This window comes from Triturus cristatus, chromosome 9 (genome assembly GCF_964204655.1).
Source record: "Triturus cristatus chromosome 9, aTriCri1.1, whole genome shotgun sequence".
Classification (NCBI taxonomy): Eukaryota; Metazoa; Chordata; class Amphibia; order Caudata; family Salamandridae; genus Triturus; species Triturus cristatus.
This window is the reverse complement of record NC_140592.1, coordinates 388,125,513-388,138,529: the sequence shown is the minus strand read 5'-3', so window position 1 is coordinate 388,138,529 and position 13,017 is coordinate 388,125,513.

Here is a 13,017-nt window from a genome sequence, read left to right as displayed (position 1 = left end):
TACAAAAATAAGTGTGTTTAGAGTCACATTAATGCCTGAAATTGGTCAAAATAGAAGCTTCTGAATAGGAAAAAAAGTCTGTAATAATGGCAATTTTGGTCACATTGAGGCTTGAAAAAGTAGTTATTCAACATGAGGCACATTCCAAATGCCATTTTGAATCAATTTTTCTACAGTCCAAAAAATCAATTTTCTGATGAAAAACGATGACCCGTGACCTGTCGAAATTTCTCCAGATGGTCAGAAATGGACATTTTTCAATGTTTAATTTTTTGACTGCTAATGACTATTCCATGTAAATTATCACTTTTGGAACAAAAATAAGTGTGTTTAGAGTCACATTAATGCCTGAAATTGGTCAAAATAGAAGCTTCTAGATAGGAGAAAAAGTCTGTAATAATGGCAATTTTGGTCACATTGAGGCTTTAAAAAGTAGTTATTCAACATGAGGCCCATTCCAAAGGCCATTTTGAATCAATTTTTCTACAGTCCAAAAAATCAATTTTCTGATGAAAAACGATGACCGGTGATCTGTCGAAATTTCTCCAGATGGTCAAAAATGGAAATTTTTCAATGTTTAACTTTTTTGACTGCAAATGACTATTCCATGTAAATTATCACTTTTGGAACAAATATAAGTGTGTTTAGAGTCACTTTAATGCCTGAAATTAGTCGAAATAGAAGCTTCTGAATAGGAGAAAAAGTCTGTAATCATGGCAATTTTGGTCACATTGAGGCTTGAAAAAGTAGTTATTCAACATGAGGCACATTCCAAATGACATTTTGAATCAATTTTTCTACAGTCCAAAAAATCAATTTTCTGATGAAAAACGATGACCCGTGACCTGTCGAAATTTCTCCAGATTGTCAGAAATGGAATTTTTTTAATGTTTAATTTTTTGACTGCAAATTACTATTCCATGTAAATTATAATTTTTGGAACAAAACTAAGTGTGTTTAGAGTCACTTTAGTGCCTGAAATTGGTCGAAATAGAAGCTTCTGAATAGGAGAAAAAGTCTGTAATAATGGCAATTTTATTCACATTGAGGCTTCTAAAAGTAGTTATTCAACATGAGGCACATTCCAAATGACATTTTAAATTAATTTTTCTACAGTCCAAAAAATCAATTTTCTGATGAAAAACGATGACCCGTGACCTGTCGAAATTTCTCCAGATGGTCAGAAATGGAAATTTTTTAATGTTTAATTTTAGACTGCAAATGACTATTCCATGTAAATTATCACTTTTGGAACAAAAATAAGTGTGTTTAGAGTCACATTAATGCCTGAAATTGGTCAAAATAGAAGCTTCTGGATAGGAGAAAAAGTCTGTAATAATGGCAATTTTGGTCACATTGAGGCTTTAAAAAGTAGTTATTCAACATGAGGCACATTCCAAATGACATTTTGAATCAATTTTTCTACAGTCCAAAAAATCAATTTTCTGATGAAAAACAATGACCTGTGACCTGTCGAAATTTCTCCAGATGGTCACAAATGGAAATTTGTCAATGTTTAATTTTTTGACTGCTAATGACTATTCCATGTAAATTATCACTTTTGGACCAAAAATAAGTGTGTTTAGAGTCACATTAATGCCTGAAATTGGTCAAAATAGACGCTTCTGAATAGGAGAAAAAGTCTGTAATAATGGCAATTTTGGTCACATTGAGGCTTGAAAAAGTAGTTATTCAACATGAGGCACATTCCAAAAGACATTTTGAATCAATTTTTCTACAGTCCAAAAAATCAATTTTCTGATGAAAAACAATGACCTGTGACCTGTCGAAATTTCTCCAGATGGTCAAAAATGGAAATTTTTCAATGTTTAACTTTTTTGACTGCAAATGACTATTCCATGTAAATTATCACTTTTGGAACAAATATAAGTGTGTTTAGAGTCACTTTAATGCCTGAAATTGGTCGAAATAGGAGCTTCTGAATAGGAGAAAAAGTCTGTAATAATGGCAATTTTGGTCACATTGAGGCTTGAAAAAGTGGTTATTCAACATGAGGCACATTCCAAATGACATTTTGAATCAATTTTTCTACAGTCCAAAAAATCAATTTTCTGATGAAAAACGATGACCCGTGACCTGTCGAAATTTCTCCAGATGGTCAGAAATGGAAATTTTTCAATGTTTAACTTTTTTAACTGCAAATGACTATTCCATGTAAATTATCACTTTTGGTACAAAAATAAGTGTGTTTAGAGTCACATTAATGCCTGCAATTGGTCAAAATAGAAGCTTCTGAATAGGAAAAAAAGTCTGTAATAATGGCAATTTTGGTCACATTGAGGCTAGAAAAAGTGGTTATTCAACATGAGGCACATTCCAAATGACATTTTGAATCAATTTTTCTACAGTCCAAAAAATCAATTTTCTGATGAAAAACGATGACCCGTGACCTGTCGAAATTTCTCCAGATGGTCAGAAATTGACATTTTTCAATGTTTAATTTTTTGACTGCAAATGACTATTCCATGTAAATTATCACTTTTGGAACAAAAATAAGTGTGTTTAGAGTCACATTAATGCCTGAAATTGGTCAAAATAGAAGCTTCTAGATTGGAGAAAAAGTCTGTAATAATGGCAATTTTGGTCACATTGAGGCTTTAAAAAGTAGTTATTCAACATGAGGCCCATTCCAAAGGCCATTTTGAATCAATTTTTCTACAGTCCAAAAAATCAATTTTCTGATGAAAAACGATGACCGGTGATCAGTGGAAATTTCTCCAGATGGTCAAAAATGGAAATCTTTCAATGTTTAACTTTTTTGACTGCAAATGACTATTCCATGTAAATTATCACTTTTGGAACAAATATAAGTGTGTTTAGAGTCACTTTAATGCCTGAAATTAGTCAAAATAGAAGCTTCTGAATAGGAGAAAAAGTCTGTAATAATGGCAATTTTGGTCACATTGAGGCTTGAAAAAGTAGTTATTCAACATGAGGCACATTCCAAATGACATTTTGAATCAATTTTTCTACAGTCCAAAAAATCAATTTTCTGATGAAAAACGATGACCCGTGACCTGTCGAAATTTCTCCAGATTGTCAGAAATGGAATTTTTTTAATGTTTAATTTTTTGACTGCAAATTACTATTCCGTGTAAATTATAATTTTTGGAACAAAACTAAGTGTGTTTAGAGTCACTTTAATGCAAGTCTGTAATAATGGCAATTTTGGTCACATTGAGGCTTTAAAAAGTAGTTATTCAACATGAGGCACATTCCAAATGACATTTTGAATCAATTTTTCTACAGTCCAAAAAATCAATTTTCTGATGAAAAACGATGACCCGTGACCTGTCGAAATTTCTCCAGATGGTCAGAAATGGACATTTTTCAATGTTTAATTTTTTGACTGCTAATGACTATTCCATGTAAATTATCACTTTTGGAACAAAAATAAGTGTGTTTAGAGTCACATTAATGCCTGAAATTGGTCAAAATAGAAGCTTCTAGATAGGAGAAAAAGTCTGTAATAATGGCAATTTTGGTCACATTGAGGCTTTAAAAAGTAGTTATTCAACATGAGGCACATTCCAAATGCCATTTTGAATCAATTTTTCTACAGTCCAAAAAATCAATTTTCTGATGAAAAACGATGACCGGTGATCTGTCGAAATTTCTCCAGATGGTCAAAAATGGAAATCTTTCAATGTTTAACTTTTTTGACTGCAAATTACTATTCCATGTAAATTATCACTTTTGGAACAAATATAAGTGTGTTTAGAGTCACTTTAATGCCTGAAATTAGTCAAAATAGAAGCTTCTGAATAGGAGAAAAAGTCTGTAATAATGGCAATTTTGGTCACATTGAGGCTTGAAAAAGTAGTTATTCAACATGAGGCACATTCCAAATGACATTTTGAATCAATTTTTCTACAGTCCAAAAAATCAATTTTCTGATAAAAAACGATGACCCGTGACCTGTCGAAATTTCTCCAGATTGTCAGAAATGGAATTTTTTTAATGTTTAATTTTTTGACTGCAAATTACTATTCCGTGTAAATTATAATTTTTGGAACAAAACTAAGTGTGTTTAGAGTCACTTTAATGCAAGTCTGTAATAATGGCAATTTTGGTCACATTGAGGCTTTAAAAAGTAGTTATTCAACATGAGGCACATTCCAAATGACATTTTGAATCAATTTTTCTACAGTCCAAAAAATCAATTTTCTGATGAAAAACGATGACCCGTGACCTGTCGAAATTTCTCCAGATGGTCAGAAATGGACATTTTTCAATGTTTAATTTTTTGACTGCTAATGACTATTCCATGTAAATTATCACTTTTGGACCAAAAATAAGTGTGTTTAGAGTCACATTAATGCCTGAAATTGGTCAAAATAGAAGCTTCTGAATTGGAGAAAAAGTCTGTAATAATGGCAATTTTGGTCACATTGAGGCTTGAAAAAGTAGTTATTCAACATGAGGCACATTCCAAAAGACATTTTGAATCAATTTTTCTACAGTCCAAAAAATCAATTTTCTGATGAAAAACAATGACCTGTGACCTGTCGAAATTTCTCCAGATGGTCAAAAATGGAAATTTTTCAATGTTTAACTTTTTTGACTGCAAATGACTATTCCATGTAAATTATCACTTTTGGAACAAATATAAGTGTGTTTAGAGTCACTTTAATGCCTGAAATTGGTCGAAATAGGAGCTTCTGAATAGGAGAAAAAGTCTGTAATAATGGCAATTTTGGTCACATTGAGGCTTGAAAAAGTGGTTTTCAACATGAGGCACATTCCACATGACATTTTGAATCAATTTTTCTACAGTCCAAAAAATCAATTTTCTGATGAAAAACGATGACCCGTGACCTGTCGAAATTTCTCCAGATGGTCAGAAATTGACATTTTTCAATGTTTAATTTTTTGACTGCTAATGACTATTCCATGTAAATTATCACTTTTGGAACAAAAATAAGTGTGTTTAGAGTCACATTAATGCCTGAAATTGGTCAAAATAGAAGCTTCTAGATAGGAGAAAAAGTCTGTAATAATGGCAATTTTGGTCACATTGAGGCTTTAAAAAGTAGTTATTCAACATGAGGCACATTCCAAATGCCATTTTGAATCAATTTTTCTACAGTCCAAAAAATCAATTTTCTGATGAAAAACGATGACCGGTGATCTGTCGAAATTTCTCCAGATGGTCAAAAATGGAAATTTTTCAATGTTTAATTTTTTGACTGCTAATGACTATTCCATGTAAATTATCACTTTTGGAACAAATATAAGTGTGTTTAGAGTCACTTTAATGCCTGAAATTGGTCGAAATAGAAGCTTCTGAATAGGAGAAAAAGTCTGTAATAATGGCAATTTTGGTCACATTGAGGCTTGAAAAAGTGGTTATTCAACATGAGGCACATTCCAAATGACATTTTGAATCAATTTTTCTACAGTCCAAAAAATCAATTTTCTGATGAAAAACGATGACCCGTGACCTGTCGAAATTTCTCCAGATGGTCAGAAATGGAAATTTTTCAATGTTTAATTTTTTGACTGCTAATGACTATTCCATGTAAATTATCACTTTTGGAACAAAAATAAGTGTGTTTAGAGTTACATTAATGCCTGAAATTGGTCAAAATAGAAGCTTCTGGATAGGAGAAAAAGTCTGTAATAATGGCAATTTTGGTCACATTGAGGCTTTAAAAAGTAGTTATTCAACATGAGGCACATTCCAAATGACATTTTGCATCAATTTTTCTACAGTCCAAAAAATCAATTTTCTGATGAAAAACAATGACCTGTGACCTGTCGAAATTTCTCCAGATGGTCAAAAATGGAAATTTTTCAATGTTTAACTTTTTTGACTGCAAATGACTATTCCATGTAAATTATCACTTTTGGAACAAATATAAGTGTGTTTAGAGTCACTTTAATGCCTGAAATTGGTCGAAATAGGAGCTTCTGAATAGGAGAAAAAGTCTGTAATAATGGCAATTTTGGTCACATTGAGGCTTGAAAAAGTGGTTATTCAACATGAGGCACATTCCAAATGACATTTTGAATCAATTTTTCTACAGTCCAAAAAATCAATTTTCTGATGAAAAACGATGACCCGTGACCTGTCGAAATTTCTCCAGATGGTCAGAAATGGAAATTTTTCAATGTTTAACTTTTTTAACTGCATATGACTATTCCATGTAAATTATCACTTTTGGTACAAAAATAAGTGTGTTTAGAGTCACATTAATGCCTGAAATTGGTCAAAATAGAAGCTTCTGAATAGGAAAAAAAGTCTGTAATAATGGCAATTTTGGTCACATTGAGGCTTGAAAAAGTAGTTATTCAACATGAGGCACATTCCAAATGCCATTTTGAATCAATTTTTCTACAGTCCAAAAAATCAATTTTCTGATGAAAAACGATGACCCGTGACCTGTCGAAATTTCTCCAGATGGTCACAAATGGAAATTTTTCATTGTTCAATTTTTTGACTGCTAATGACTATTCCATGTAAATTATCACTTTTGGAACAAAAATAAGTGTGTTTAGAGTCACATTAATGCCTGAAATTGGTCAAAATAGAAGCTTCTGAATAGGAGAAAAAGTCTGTATTAATGGCAATTTTGGTCACATTGAGGCTTTAAAAAGTAGTTATTCACCATGAGGCACATTCCAAATGACATTTTGAATCAATTTTTCTACAGTCCAAAAAATCAATTTTCTGATGAAAAACGATGACCCGTGACCTGTCGAAATTTCTCCAGATGGTCAGAAATGGAAATTTTTTAATGTTTAATTTTAGACTGCAAATGACTATTCCATGTAAATTATCACTTTTGGAACAAATATAAGTGTGTTTAGAGTCACTTTAATGCCTGAAATTGGTCGAAATAGAAGCTTCTGAATAGGAGAAAAAGTCTGTAATAATGGCAATTTTATTCACATTGAGGCTTTTAAAAGTAGTTATTCAACATGAGGCACATTCCAAATGACATTTTAAATCAATTTTTCTACAGTCAAAAAAATCAATTTTCTGATGAAAAACGATGACCCGTGACCTGTCGAAATTTCTCCAGATGGTCAGAAATGGAAATTTTTCATTGTTCATTTTGACTGCTAATGACTATTCCATGTAAATTATCACTTTTGGAACAAAAATAAGTGTGTTTAGAGTCACATTAATGCCTGAAATTGGTCAAAATAGAAGCTTCTGAATAGGAGAAAAAGTCTGTAATAATGGCAATTTTGGTCACATTGAGGCTTTAAAAAGTAGTTATTCAACATGAGGCACATTCCAAATGACATTTTGATTAAATTTTTCTACAGTCCAAAAAATCAATTTTCTGATGAAAAACGATGACCGGTGATCTGTCGAAATTTCTCCAGATGGTCACAAATGGAAATTTTTCAATGTTTAATTTTTTTACGGCTAATGACTATTCCATGTAAATTATCACTTTTGGACCAAAAATAAGTGTGTTTAGAGTCACATTAATGCCTGAAATTGGTCAAAATAGAAGCTTCTAGATAGGAGAAAAAGTCTGTAATAATGGCAATTTTGGTCACATTGAGGCTTTAAAAAGTAGTTATTCAACATGAGGCACATTCCAAATGACATTTTGAATCAATTTTTCTACAGTCCAAAAAATGAATTTTCTGATGAAAAACGATGACCCGTGACCTGTCGAAATTTCTCCAGATGGTCAGAAATGGAAATTTTTCAATGTTTAATTTTTTGACTGCTAATGACTATTCCATGTAAATTATCACTTTTGGAACAAAAATAAGTGTGTTTAGAGTCACATTAATGCCTGAAATTGGTCAAAATAGAAGCTTCTGGATAGGAGAAAAAGTCTGTAATAATGGCAATTTTGGTCACATTGAGGCTTTAAAAAGTAGTTATTCAACATGAGGCACATTCCAAATGACATTTTGCATCAATTTTTCTACAGTCCAAAAAATCAATTTTCTGATGAAAAACGATGACCGGTGACCTGTCGAAATTTCTCCAGATCGTCAGAAATGGAAATTTTTCAATGTTTAACTTTTTTGACTGCAATTGACTATTCCATGTAAATTATCACTTTTGGTACAAATATAAGTGTGTTTGAGTCACTTTAATGCCTGAAATTGGTTGAAATAGAAGCTTCTGAATAGGAGAAAAAGTCTGTAATAATGGCAGTTTTGGTCACATTGAGGCTTGGAAAAGTAGTTATTCAACATGAGGCACATTCAAAATAACATTTTGAATCAATTTTTCTACAGTCCAAAAAATCAATTTTCTGATGAAAAACAATGACCTGTGACCTGTCGAAATTTCTCCAGATGGTCACAAATGGAAATTTGTCAATGTTTAATTTTTTGACTGCTAATGACTATTCCATGTAAATTATCACTTTTGGACCAAAAATAAGTGTGTTTAGAGTCACATTAATGCCTGAAATTGGTCAAAATAGAAGCTTCTGAATAGGAGAAAAAGTCTGTAATAATGGCAATTTTGGTCACATTGAGGCTTGAAAAAGTAGTTATTCAACATGAGGCACATTCCAAAAGACATTTTGAATCAATTTTTCTACAGTCCAAAAAATCAATTTTCTGATGAAAAACAATGACCTGTGACCTGTCGAAATTTCTCCAGATGGTCAAAAATGGAAATTTTTCAATGTTTAACTTTTTTGACTTCAAATGACTATTCCATGTAAATTATCACTTTTGGACCAAAAATAAGTGTTTAGAATCACATTAATGCCTGAAATTGGTCAAAATAGAAGCTCCTGAATAGGAGAAAAAGTCTGTAATAATGTGTTGTGTATGTGTATGTTAGTTGCATTTTAATGCGCACAGCTGCTCCAGCGAAGGAGCGTCCTGGCGCAGGGAAAGGTAAACGCAACACAACACTGGGTCCGGTAACAAAAAGCAAACAATAAAAGCTAGAAACAATTAAAACAGGAAGGTTTTCAGGGCCCTGCGGAAAGATATTAGGTCATTCGAAAGGCGGATTTCCAAGGGGAGCGCATTCCAGAGGGTTGCGGCTTTCACGCGGAAGGAGCGACCCCCCATCCGGCTAAGTCTGAAACGGGGGACGACCACCAAGGACTGTCCAAGGGATCGTAGTGAGCGGGTAGGAACATAGGGAGAGATCAGTGTATTGAGTATTCCGGGTGCCAACTCTCTCAGAATTTTAAAAACCAGGCAGAGAGCCTTGAATTGGATACGCTTGCATATCGGGAGCCAGTGCAAGGACCGCAGGGTGTTAGAGGTAGGGCAGGTTCGAGGCAGACCAACCACCGCCCTAGCCGCCGCATTCTGGACTCGTTGTAAACGAAGAATCTCGGCTTGGTTCGCTCCTAGTAGGAGAGAACTGGCGTAATCCAACCGCGAGATGATCATTGCTTGAATGACCAGCTGTCTTGTAGGAGCATCGAAGAATCGCAGCAGGGGTCTTAGCCCGCGTAGTACTCCAAAACAGCAGGCCGCCACTCTCTTTGTATAAGTCACAAAGCTTAGCGTGTGGTCAAGCCATACTCCGAGATTCCTGAGTTCCAGGACAGGGGCCGGCACTGATCCCAGCTCTGGAGGCCACCATTCGTCCCCCCAGTGGTCCGCTTCCCTTCCAACGATCATCACCTCTGTTTTTGACGCGTTCAGCTGGAGACAGTTGTTATTCATCCAGCTGGCCACCTCTCTCAGTCCACTTCGGAACCTGAAGGCATCCTGCTTGGCATCCCCGCTGATCGTAACCGCCAACTGAGTGTCGTCAGCGTAGGAGACCATGGTAAGGCCCCATTGCCTGACGACCTCAGCCAGCGGCTGCACGTACAGATTAAAAAGCGTGGGACTCAGCGAGGAGCCCTGAGGGACCCCCAGGTCCAAAGGATGGTACTTGGACTGAAAAGGAGGGGTGGCAACGCAGAAGGAGCGATCACTGAGGAAGGAGCGGAACCACTGCAGAGCTGAACCACAAATGCCAATATCCTGCAGGCGGTGTAGCAAGATGCGATGGGAGACAGTGTCAAAGGCAGCGCTCAGGTCTAATAAAATAAGCGCTGCCGTTTGACCTGCATCGAGCACACTTCGCAAATGCTCAACCATTGCCAGAAGGGCCGTCTCCGTGCTGTGACCAGCACGAAACCCATTCTGCGTGGGATCCAGGACATTCACAAGGGTCATATGCTCCGTGAGGGCCCGATTTACATGGGCCTCCATAACCTTGGCCGGCCAAGGGAGCAAAGATATAGGGCGGTAGTTTTCAGGTCTCGATGGATCCAAAGATGGTTTTTTTAGGATCGGGGAAACCACCGCTTGCTTCCATTTGGCAGGGACCAGGCCAGAGGTTAGGGAGAGGTTAATCAGGGAGCACACTGCTGTGCGTCCCTGAAAAGCAACGTCCCTGAAAAGAGCAGATCTTACCGGGTCTGCAGGCGATCCAGACTTAACTCGCAGGGCCCACTTTGCGAACTCCTCATTGGAGATGGTAGGAAGGGAGTGCAGCGATGGACAGCTGCTAGAGCCGCTCCAGGGAATCACAGGAGACAGTGTGCTTGGAAACGCCAGATAGATCTTCCTGACTTTATCCAAAAAGAAGGTGGCTAGGGCTTCACAGTGGGCGGTGGAACTGTCCAACTGTGGGGGAACTCTCTTTGCCATTAAGTCTTTTATGGTTTTAAAGATGGTTTTAGTCGGGTTAAGGCTATTTCGGAATTCGGCAGCGTAAAACGCCGCCCGGGCCCTGCATATAGCTCGATGGTAAAGCTTAACTAAGGCCAGGTAGATGGATTTCTTGTCGGCATCGTACGACTTACGCCACACCCTTTCCGCCCGTCTGCAAGAGGACTTCATTGCACGCAGCGCGCTGTCGTACCAGGGGCTAGCCTGCCGGGGACTGGACTTGCTGGTGATGATAGGTACCAGGACGTCCAGCGCCCTGGTAATCCAGTTACAGAACCGGTCATAGCCCGAGGTGGCATTCAGCAGGGGACCTAATGGCTCAGCACCCATAATGCGGTGAAGGTCCTCTAACCTAAGTTTGTTCCAGTGGCGCCGGGGTATCCGCAAAGGAGGCGGTATAGTGGGATTGGCAGGAAGGGGAAGCCAAGCAGACACCAGATAGTGGTCAGACCATATCACAGGATCAACCGCCACAATCCGAACATCAGAGAGAGTGGTAAAAAACGGATCAAGGGTGTGGCCGGCCACGTGTGTAGGCTGAGAGATAAGCTGGGTCAACTGCAAAGCCTCTAAATCGGCCAAAAAACCACTGATGCACAGAGACTCTAACCTATCAAAGTGGAGATTTAGGTCGCCCAAGATAGAAAAGTTTGCACAGCCGCTAGCCAATAGGCTCACAGCCTCCGGAAAGGCACCTCTGAAAGCTACATCGCTGTCTGGAGGGCGATAAACAACCATCCCTGACAGCGAGAACTGAGGGCTGATGGAAACCTTAAACAGCGCACTCTCACATCCAGCAATCTGCAAGACCGTCCAGGTACATGTAAAGGCGGATCTGATAAATAAGGCGATCCCTCCACCTCTAGAATGGCGGTTAGATCTGAAGCATAAATAGCCCGGAGGACAGGCAAGATTGACTATAGCGTCATCAGTATCTTGTAGCCAGGTTTCAGTTACAGCCAACAGATCTGGTGTCTTATCCAAAATGAGATCAGCCACAGACAGATGGTGTTTCACTAGAGATCTGGTGTTCAGATTTAAGAATCGTAGACCAGATCCCAAGCTACCAGGCAACAGAGAGAGACCAGGAGGAGCTCGTGGGGCGGGAGAAGTGGCGAGCTCGCGAATACCTACAGGCTGGTCCAATGACCATCTGTTGCAAGCACACTGAAACGGGCCACACAGCGGATGGTGGGGTGTGGCAGAGCAGCGTGGGAGAGTATCTCTGATGGCAAGAAGCGAGGCACCGGAATACATAATCATCCTGACAGGGCGACAGCTACGGGCACACAAATATACACAAAGTAAAGATAAAAGATAAAGTCCCCCGCGTACCGCGCGTACTTAGCGCAGACGGGCAGACTCTAGCTCGACTCCGGCGCGAGTCAGGCGCTACCGCTGCGCGTCACCGCTGCGCTAGCAGAGTGAGCTTTAAATACCAGCTCACCTGGGCTACATGAAGCGCTAGAGCGCTGCAGCAAGTGGCACAGGAGGCAGAGACCACCCCAAGATGGCGGCCAAGCGCCACGAAGAAACTACAAAACCGGTGAAATTCCGCGAAAAAACGCGGTGGGGGCACAATTTAAAATGCAGGTATGAGGCCAGAAACAGTTATACAAATAAAACGAGGCTCCAAACAAAAATAGTGAAAATGTCAGAAACGAGCTTTAAAATCAATAATAAGCGCAGCGCGCTTAAATGCGACTAGTATAGCGCATGCAGGCACCTTTCCCAAGGGAGGACAGTGGGAGAGCTCGCCTTAAATACCAGCTCACCTGGGCTACATGAAGCGCTAGAGCGCTGCAGCAAGTGGCACAGGAGGCAGAGACCACCCCAAGATGGCGGCCAAGCGCCACGAAGAAACTACAAAACCGGTGAAATTCCGCGAAAAAACGCGGTGGGGGCACAATTTAAAATGCAGGTATGAGGCCAGAAACAGTTATACAAATAAAACGAGGCTCCAAACAAAAATAGTGAAAATGTCAGAAACGAGCTTTAAAATCAATAATAAGCGCAGCGCGCTTAAATGCGACTAGTATAGCGCATGCAGGCACCTTTCCCAAGCAATTGGTCACATTGAGGCTTGAAAAAGTAGGTATTCAACATGAGGCACATTCCAAATGACATTTTAAATCAAATTTTCTACAGTCCAAAAAATCAATTTTCTGATGAAAAACGATGACCCGTGACCTGTCGAAATTTCTCCAGATGGTCAGAAATGGAAATTTTTCAATGTTTAAATTTTTTGACTGCTAATGACTATTCCATGTAAATTATCACTTTTGGACCAAAAATAAGTGTTTAGAATCACATTAATGCCTGAAATTGGTCAAAATAGAAGCTCCTGAATAGGAGAAAAAGTCTGTAATAATGGCA